The following is a 10,174-nucleotide window of genomic DNA, read 5'->3' on the forward strand; positions in this document are numbered from 1 at the left end:
GTTCATGTGTGGCAGACAGACCATCTGTTCTCTCTTCTTGAGGAGCGTGTTGGATGCCCAGATCCTACAGGTCGTGCATACTTGCTTTCCTATATCCATTGCCACCAACTGGGAATGGTGGTGTTCCTGTGACTGGCGTGATGCACAATATGATGATAGGAACACTCCGCATCTTGCAGCCCCACAATACAGACCCTCTCAAACTCGTATAGCTGTGGACCATGCTGCCACATGTGTTGCCTGGGCATAGTGCACATTCTGGTGGTGCCATAGTGATACTGCCAGCTGTTACACTGGCTGGAATGGCCATTTGGGGCCTCTTATGTCAACCAATCAGCATAACATGGTCCCTATCGTGCTACCTGAGTGTATAGCTGACCATGCAGAAGCAATCATTGGTACAGGCACAGTTGATGGTGTGCAACATACCCACCCAGTTTGGAGTGGATCATTCAGGTCCTTCTGGATGCAGCTCATTTTGTGACAATCTGGTGCATGTGGCATGTTCTCTTTAAAATGTGTACTAAAAATAAATTTTAATGTATTGCAGATCATAATAAGTGTGTGAAATTTTGTTATTGTTTATCAGAAGGGAAGAGTGGCTTTGAATAGTTATTCCACCTACGTATACAGGAATCTATAGAACAATATACTCTTTCTCACAGATCTGTCGAATGCCTTTGTAATGTGACGATAATGTAGACTATTTCACAATCTAGTGACTGCAATGCTGGCCTGAAAGGTTACCGTGAGGACTTGATGGTAGTTGAGAACTGAAAATGTATTAAATTTTAGCTAATTTATTTTATCTTCCAGAGACCTAATGAATACAAACTTTTGCAAATTGTAAATAGTAAAACTGTAGCATTTATTGTTATTTCCATTTCATCATGTTTTATTCAGATTTTTAAGCTGACTATTTGTGGGAAGGGCAGAAGTTGCAAATTTGGTGTCACACGAGTTGCTCAGACAGTTGTGCTATTTCCAGAATAATCTTACGTTAATAGAAGAGAAATTAACTTGGACAAGAAGGTAAGTAATTTCATGTTATAGTCAGGAATGTGCTTAAAGCATCGTAAGCCCAATAAGTTCCAAAATCATTTGCCCCCAACCTGTAAAAAAACTGTCAGAAAAAAGTGAAAGTAACAGAATCTAGCAGAAACACCTGCATTTGTAAGTGTATAGCTGCTTTGCACCCAAGGCCAGTGTTGACAACATAAATTTGATCAAAATTACTTAGAGGTGGTGCAGCAGCTGAGACAGTGGATTTGTACTTGGGAAGATAGTGGTCATAGAAGCATATAGTAATCCAGATGTAGGTCTTTTGTGCATTCCCTAAATTGTGCAAATCAAATACAGGAGTGATTCCTTTAAAAGGGAAATAGCTGATTTCCTTTATATTCTTATCCAATTTGAACTTACCTGCAATCTCCAGTGACCTTGTCAATTTGGTGGTGGTGGTCTCTTGATAAGATGTAAATTTTAAATCACCCTCCCCAGTCCTAGGCATTTAGTGTTTCTTACATTCAGTTGTAAAAGGATTTACTACAGTACCTTATATTCCAGTTGGTAAGTACATTGGACCTTACAAAAGGTTCTGATTTTATGAATATGTTGCATGCAGTGCAGACTCAAGAGTTTTCGTTCTCAAGAGCACTGTACTAAATTGAGGTGAACTGAAAAACGACAAAATTTTGTATGAATTTTCTCTCTAAATTTTTTCTGTAGCCTCATGTGACGACGAAAACCACTCAGACCCTTTTCTAGAGTGTAAATTTTCCTACAGTTTGCTCTGGTCAGTTATGTTTTAACACCATTTACATGCCGAGATAGAGCTTAAAAAGGTCGACAAAATTTGCAAACTATCAACAAGGACAGGTTTTAGCATTAATATTTAATAATACAACTTTTAAAAAAGTATAATGGCAGGTGCCTCTACCACCTAACGTTGAGAACCCCGCCCCACCCTAACCCTACCCCTACCCCTACAGGATGCTTACTTCTCCTAAACTTGTGAAAAAATATTTTTTAAAAATGAGTTTTTTCATGGTAGGTGATTCTAACAGTCACAGCCTGACAACCCCAAGAACCCCACCCCTTCGAATACAGTGTAATTTCTTACCAGTTAAAGGTACATTTAAAAAAATGAAAATGACTTTTCATTGTTATGGGAATCCCTCCCCCCTCTCTTGTTGAAGCCCAGCCTGCACTGATGGATTCTTTCCTTTACCCATCCATGCCTGTACAGGGAAAGGTTTTCTTGTAAACGATGCTGACTTTCTTTGTCATTTGGCCAAAGGGGACTGAAGTAGTGTCATATTTACTTGCCGCATGAAAGGAAAGAACATCTTTTGGATTGAATTTTCATTATATTGATGAGTACAGAGCTCTGGGGCAATTATCCCTCCTGGAAATAGGTCTTATTTTGAGAAGACGCTTATGCTGTCATCAATAACGTGATGTGTATGTCTTCATCTGTGATGGTAACTCTATCATAGTCAGCACTCTCTTCATTATCAATACATCAGCATCCATTGCCTGCTTAATAACAATGCCCTTTGCTACCATTTTAACCATCAGCACTGGGGTGAATTTCTTTTTGTTGGTGTCATTGGACTTTAAAAAAATCCTGTGTTACTGTACCAGTTGTTGTTGTTGTTGTTGTTGTTGTCAGAAGACAAATTGTTTTGGATGAGCCCCTCAAAGTGTGCTGATTTGGTGACAAACATTATTGGGATACCCACCAAAAACTACTACAGCATTTCATCCGAAGCACATTGTCTTACACACTAACTCAAACTTACTGTTACAGTTGTAATCCATACCACTTTATGTAGAAGATCTCTTCAGTCAATTACTGCATATATGCAGATCCCTAGGTCCAATTCTTATATGGAAGTAAACGCAGCTTTCAATACGTTTATGCCCTTCCACAGACAGTTGTCTGTGAGGAGAAACACTGGAAAGGCTGCAAACTCAAATTTGAACATTTCTCCTGAGGTTATCAGCAGATCCTTGACAGTGGAAACTCACTGGGAGAGTGTACCTTTTTTGCCTGCAATTTTCAGGGCATGTGATGCTGAGCCTAAAGTAACAATCTTATTCTTTCATTTGAACTTCACATCTTCGAAATTTTCTCTTGCCATTTACGTCATGCAGTTGATGCCAATTCCTCGAGCTAAATAACAGTTCACCTCTTTATGACAAATTGTTCCTGTACTAAGTGAGACTTTCTCTGTAGTCTCAAGGAATGGTAGATGTTCAGGGAACCTTGGTTACATAGGATGGTCTCATATCTGCATGTTGTTCAGATGCTTCTGAATGTACCACAATGAACGTACACATTTCTTTACAGGTGTGAATGCATAGCATACCAAAAGTCCATCAAGACAGCACAGTACCTGTTATGCTGCAACCATTATCTTTCAATGCAATAAATGGTGCAACCTTCAGGTGTGAGTTTATTTAATTCCTAAGCATCCATTTTTGTCTTCTAGGCTGATATTGTCCTGGTAGTAAATAAATGCACTCTTAATGTAATAACATTGTGTTTAGGCTAGGCAGTAGTGCGAGGTGTCCTGATGAACACTCACCAGTCGACGTGCAGGCAGGGAAATCAGGACGCGCTCAGTGTAAAGACACTTCAGCTGTCAAGATATTAGCAGTAAATTTTCAGAGTGTTCAGAATAAAGTTCCTGAATTTACTGCCCTCCAGGAAGCGTGTGGCACGCAAATTGTTCTCGGGACTGAGACCGGCTGAACCCTGAGATAGGAAGTTCTGAAATATTTAGTGAGGGTTGGAACATATATCGGAAAGGCAGATTAGACAATGTAGGAGGTGGTGTCTTCATTGCAGTTGACAAAAATATTTTGTCTACTGTGGTCGAAGTAGAGTGTGATTGTGAAGTTATCTGGACACGTTTAACAGGGCTAGGAGAAATAAAGTTAATTGTTGGGTGTTATCGGCCACTAGGTTCCACCGTGACAGTTCTAGAATCATTCAAAGGGAGTCTACACTGTGTGTCGCAGAAGTACCCGGATCATGCTATATTAGTCGGAGGCGACTTCAACCTACTTAGTATAGACTGGGATGTCTATGGATTCATTACAGGTGATACAAGCTGTCGTGTGAATTACTTTTGAACACATTATCCGAAAACTGTCTTGAGCAGCTAAATCGACAGCCAACGCATAACGGAAATATTTTGCATCTGGTAGCCACGAGCAGACCAGACCTCATCGACGGTGTCAGTGTTGAGACAGGGATTAGTGATCATGACGTTGTCATTACGACTATGGTTACGAAAGTTAAAAAGTCAGTCAAGAAGGCTAGGAGAGTATTCTTATTAGAAAGAGCAGATAAGCAGTTGTTAGCATCCCACTTAGTAAATAAATCGACTTCATTTACTTCCGGTACAATGGATGTGGAAGAATTACGGGCAAATTTTAAACAGATTGTAAATCACGCATTGGACAAGTATGTGCCGAAAAAGTGGGTTACAGATGGAAAAGACCCACCGTGGTTTAACAGCGCAATTCGGAGAATGCTCAGGAAGCACAGACAGGCAAAAGTTAGTAGAGATTCATGCTGCTGTTAAAAGAGCGATGCGTGAAGCATACAACCACTACCACCATCATACCTTAGCAAAAGATCTTGCTGAAAACCCAAGGAAATTCTGGTCTTATGTAAAATCGGTAAGCGGGTCGAAGGCTTCCATCCAATCACTCACTGATCAGTCTGGCCTGCCAACAGAAGTCAGCAAAACAAAAGCTGAAATTTTAAATTTAGCATTTGAGAAATCTTTCACGCAGCAGGATCGTACAGATTCCCATATGGAGGACATAGTGGTAGACATCCCTGGGGTTGTGAAGCAGCTGAATGGGTTGAAAATAAATAAATCGCCAGGTCCTGATGGGATTCCAATTCGTTTTTACAGAGAGTACTCTACTGCATTGGCTCCTTACTTAGCTTGCATTTATCGCGAATCTTTTGCCCAACATAAAGTCCCGAGCGACTGGGAAAAAGCACAGGTGACGCCTGTATATAAGAAGGGTAGAAGGACGGATCCTCAAAATTACAGACCAATATCCTTAACATCGGTTTGTTGCAGGATTCTTGAACATATTCTCAGTTCTAATATAATGAATTTCCTTGAGACAGAGAAGTTGATGTCCGTGCATCAGCACGGCTTTAGAAAGCATCGCTGCTGCGAAACGCAACTCGCCTTTTTTTCACATGATATCTTGCGAACCATGGATGAAGGGTATCAGACGGATGCCATATTCCTAGACTTCCAGAAATCGTTTGACTCGGTGCCCCACTGCAGACTCCTAACTAAGATACGAGCATATGGGATTGGTTCCCAAATATGTGAGTGGCTCAAAGACTTCTTAAGTAAGAGAACCCAGTACGTTGTCCTCGATGGTGAGTGTTCATCGAAGGTGAGGGTATCATCTGGAGTGCTCCAGGGAAGTGTGGTAGGTCCACTGTTGTTTTCTATCTACATACATGATCTTTTGGATAGGGTAGATAGCAATGTGGGGCTGTTTGCTGATGATGCTGTGGTGTACGGAAAGGTGTCGTCGTTGAGTGACTGGAGGAGGATACAAGATGACTTGGACAGGATTTGTGATTGGTGTAAAGAATGGCAGCTAACTCTAAATATACGTAAATGTAAATTAATGCAGATGAATAGGAAAAAGAATCCCGTAATGTTTGAATACTCCATTAGCAGTGTAGCGCTTGACAATGTCACGTCGATTAAATATTTGGGCGTAACATTGCAGGGTGATATGAAGTGGGACAAGCATGTAATGGCAGTTGTGGGGAAGGCGGATAGTCGTCTTCGGTTCATTGGTAGAATTTTGGGAAGATGTGGTTCATCTGTAAAGGAGACCGCTTATAAAACACTAAAACGACCTATTCTTGAGTACTGCTCGAGAGTTTGGGATCCCTATCAGGTTGGATTGAGGGAGGACATAGAAGCAATTCAGAGGCGGGCTGCTACATTTGTTACTGGTAGGTTTGATCATCACGTGAGTGTTTCGGAAATGCTTCAGGAACTCGGGTGGGAGTCTCTGGAGGAAAGGAGGCGTTCTTTTCGTGAATCGCTACTGAGGAAATTTAGAGAACCAGCATTTGAGGCTGACTGCTGTACAGTTTTACTGCCGCCAACTTATATTTCGCGGAAAGACCACAAAGATAAGATAAGGTAAGAGTGATTAGGGCTCGTACAGGGGCATATAGGCAGTCATTTTTCCCTCGTTCTGTTTGGGAGTAGAACAGGGAGAGAAGATGCTAGTTGTGGTACGAGGTACCCTCCGCCAAACACCGTATGGTGGAATGCGGAGCATGTATGTAGATGTAAAGATAACCTGCTGTGTGGAAGAAGGGAGTTATTTCTCTGACGCTTTTGACATGCAGATTGCAATCCCACATCTGTTCAGCTTTCATGTAGTTTATCAGTAGGGAACACATGTAGAGGTACTGAATTATAGCGCAGCAGTAGGACCACAATACTATGTGAAGAAATTCCATTTTCAACAACAGCTCAGGCAGAGATGGAAGGTGGTGACAGTAGGCAGGAGGGAGCCTGAAAAGGTGTGAGGGGTGCTTTTTGGTTTGATAAACATTGACTGTTGAAGGCACTTACCATTATGTGTCTGAAAACTATTGCAAAATTGAAGCTCAGTATAATTTTACAACAGTTTTCAAAGACCTAATGGTAAGCTGCTCCAACCTACTTAATGTTCAGTCTAAGTAGTCTCGTGTTCAGGAAATGAGCATAGGGGAGCAGCTGCAGGAATCTTGCATTGCCGTTCTAGGCAAGGTTGTAGTTTAGGTGGTTTACTATGCCTTATTCCAATGTGTTGTGGCCAAGCAGTTCTAGGCGCTTCAGTCTGGAACCGCGCGACCGCTAAGGTCACAGGTTCAAATCCTGCCTCGTTCATGGATGTGTGTGATGTCCTTAGGTTAGTTAGGTTTAACTAGTTCTGAGGTCTTGGGGACTGATGACCTCAGATGTTAAGTCCCATAGTGCTCAGAGCCATTTTCCAACATGTTGTGAAGTGTCAGGTATGTATCTGTGTCATGTAGGTGTCTGTGATGAGTTCTAGTACAGTGTAGTGTTGTTGTTATAGATAATGTGAAAGGACAATATGCAACCCACAAATAGCATAGGCCTCTGGAATAGCACAAAGGTGGCTGCTGAGTTTAACATCCCCATCTAATGGATGGATAACAATGAACAGCTTAGCATGCCCACATTTTGAGACACTGTAGAGAGGTTAGGAATTTAATACTTGGTGTTGGTGCAAAGGCTGGTGGTTAGGAACTTCCTGCTCTCCTCCACCCTCCTACTGCTTTCCAGCCAGATTGTAGTAGTGAAAATTTTCCACCACCTGGATACCAACCAGATTCTCTCGAGAGTTGAGTGCCACCACACAAGCGTGTGTTAATGACCTTGTCTGTGCTAAAAGCTGCACTTTTTTGTTCGTTTGAGAAACTTGCCATTGCTTTGAAGCTCTGTATCTTGGTAAGTATATGGTATACAGAGACATTTAAGCAGTGCAAATTGTAAGGAATCTAATGCTATACAAAAAGGGTCCAAGTGCTTTCATCATTTAACACGGGGGAGGGGCAGTTACAAACAAAATCCCCCAAGCTGGCACACAGATCTTGAGGTAGAAAGCATGGGTTCTACACTACTGACCACCTACATACAATATACTAAAGGTTCAGAAAATTCGGAATTTCCCTTTTTGAATACCTGCCGCTTGGAGTGTCATCTTATTCCTTATACCCTTTGGAGAGTGGTCTTTGGAATGCAGAAAAAAGTCAAAGATTTAAGTTTAATTGAAGTACAAAATTGAAATGACAGTACATTACTGTTTTACAGTGCTAATTCTAATTATCCATCAGCCTAAAATACAATATTCCTCTAAAGGTACTCTTTATCCATATGACGTTTAATGGGAGTCTCGTGGGTTCATGAATGTGTGTCCCTATGTATGTGACGCCTTTCTCTACTAATGTTAACCCTATGAGATCTTTGTAGATATAAATATTGGTCATGGCAAAGGCCATTAATGATTGTCCTGTGTCTTCTAATATGACGTAGTTGTCAAAATATCCAGGGCGGGTTTTTTTTTTTTTTGCAGAATGTTCTTAAATCAATGTCAAAGGTAAGTCTTGTAACACACTTCTGCAACCTGAAAAGACTATCCCTGTAACTTGAATTTCATCAGAAAACGATTACTTAACTTATAAGGGAGTGTCAAGTTAAGTGTTTTTTTTTCTGTGTTTTCCTCATATTTATTAAATTTTGTGCGAGTTTTTCTGTTCAAGATGTTTAACCTCACATTTTTGTAACTTTAAATTCATGCACTCTGTAGCATAGTAGTTGCTCACTGAACAGCCAGCTGCACAGCTCATTATTACATCAGTGTCCATTGGTGACAAATCAGGAGGGTAGCAAGTTGCATATCTAGGATTCTGTCTGCTTTTATTGTTTACTTCTTCAGTTACTGTTATCAGGATGGTTAGGATGTGTGCATGCTGTATACGGATGCAGGAGGAACTGGCCTCAGTTCGCGAACCGCTGAATGCGCTTTTGACTATGGTCAGTGACCTTCAGGCTGCTGCCTCAGGATGTAGCAATGGTTGAGAACTTGGCATGTTGCGTGGGACATCTCAGGTGTTACTTGTTTTGTCCACAGGCCCTGTTTCTGAGGCACCTCCTAGTGCATTTGACACGGTGGATCCACTCTCACACAGAGTGAGTGGTGGGTGGTCACAAATTTGCGTCACTTGAGGTGGCGGGCCATTGTGAAGACTAGCCACCTGGCCTTCCCCAGCTCATTCAGCCTGTGAGTGGACAAGTGGCCACTCCTTGAGCAGGGTATGAGTAGGCACACAGAGTAGGGGTTTACTAGTTATCAGGATCCCTAATGTTAGGCGCCTTATGGAGCCCCTTTGGCTGATAGCATTCAGGGCTGGAAAGAAAGCTAATGAGCACTTGGTATGTCTGCCGCGGGGGGCTTCATCCGAGACGTAGAGGCAGACTTGCCTGCGGCTATCGAACATGCAGGGTGCATTTAGCTGCAAGTTGTGGCTCTTGCCACCACCAACAGCACCCATCGCGTGGGTTCTGAGGCCATCCTCAGTTCATACAGGCAGCTGGTGGTGATGGTGAAGTCTGCTAGCGTTGCACATGAGGTGCAAGAAGAGCTCGCAATTTACATCATTGCTTCCAGAGTTAATTATGGTCCTTTGGTTTGGAGCCAAGTGGAGCGTCTCAGCCAAAGACTTCATCAATTCTGTGATGGTCTTGGCTGCAGATTTCTAGATGTGCACTGTTGCCCTGGGATTTGTAGGACTCCCCTTGACAGGCCAGGGGTGCACTATACAAAGGTAGCAGCTATTCGGGTATCAGAGTACTTGTGGAGTGCACATGAGGGGTTTTTTAGGCTAGACAGTAGTTTGGGTGCTCTGATGAACACTCGTCAGTCGATATGCAGCAGGGGAAGTCAGACTGCATTCAGAATAAAGACATTTTGAGTGTCAAAATTTTAACAGTAAACTGTCGAAGTATTTGTAATAACGTTCTCGAATGTACTGCCCTCCATGAAAGTTCTCACGCTCACATTATTTTTAGGACCGAGAGCTTCCTGAAACCTGAGGTGGAAAGCTCAGAGATATTTAATTAGTCATGGAATGTATCTCAGAAAGATAGATCAGAGGCCATAGGAAGGGGAGTGATCATTGCACTTCACAAAAATATTGTTTCTATTGCGGTCGAAGTTGTGACAGTGAAGTTATCTGGTCACATACAACAGGTGTAGGTGAAACCGAGTTAATTGTTGGACATTTTTACTGGCCACCCCATTCTGGTGCGACATTTCCAGAGTCATTCAAAGAAGGTCTACGGTCTGTAGCCCATAAATACCCAGATCATGCAATACTAGTTGGAGGTGGATTCTGTGTCTGTAGATTCACTGTGGAGGGGTAAAGAAAGAAAGTCATGCGAAATACTTTCAAACAAATTTTCTGAAAACTCTTGAGCGGCTAGCTCAGCAGCCCACATGCAGTGCAAATACCTTAGACCTTATAGCTAGAAATAGCCCGGATCTAATCGACAGTGTCAGTACAGAAATGGTAATTAGCAATCATGAT

Source organism: Schistocerca serialis, chromosome 3 (assembly GCF_023864345.2).
Source record: "Schistocerca serialis cubense isolate TAMUIC-IGC-003099 chromosome 3, iqSchSeri2.2, whole genome shotgun sequence".
NCBI lineage: Eukaryota > Metazoa > Arthropoda > Insecta > Orthoptera > Acrididae > Schistocerca > Schistocerca serialis.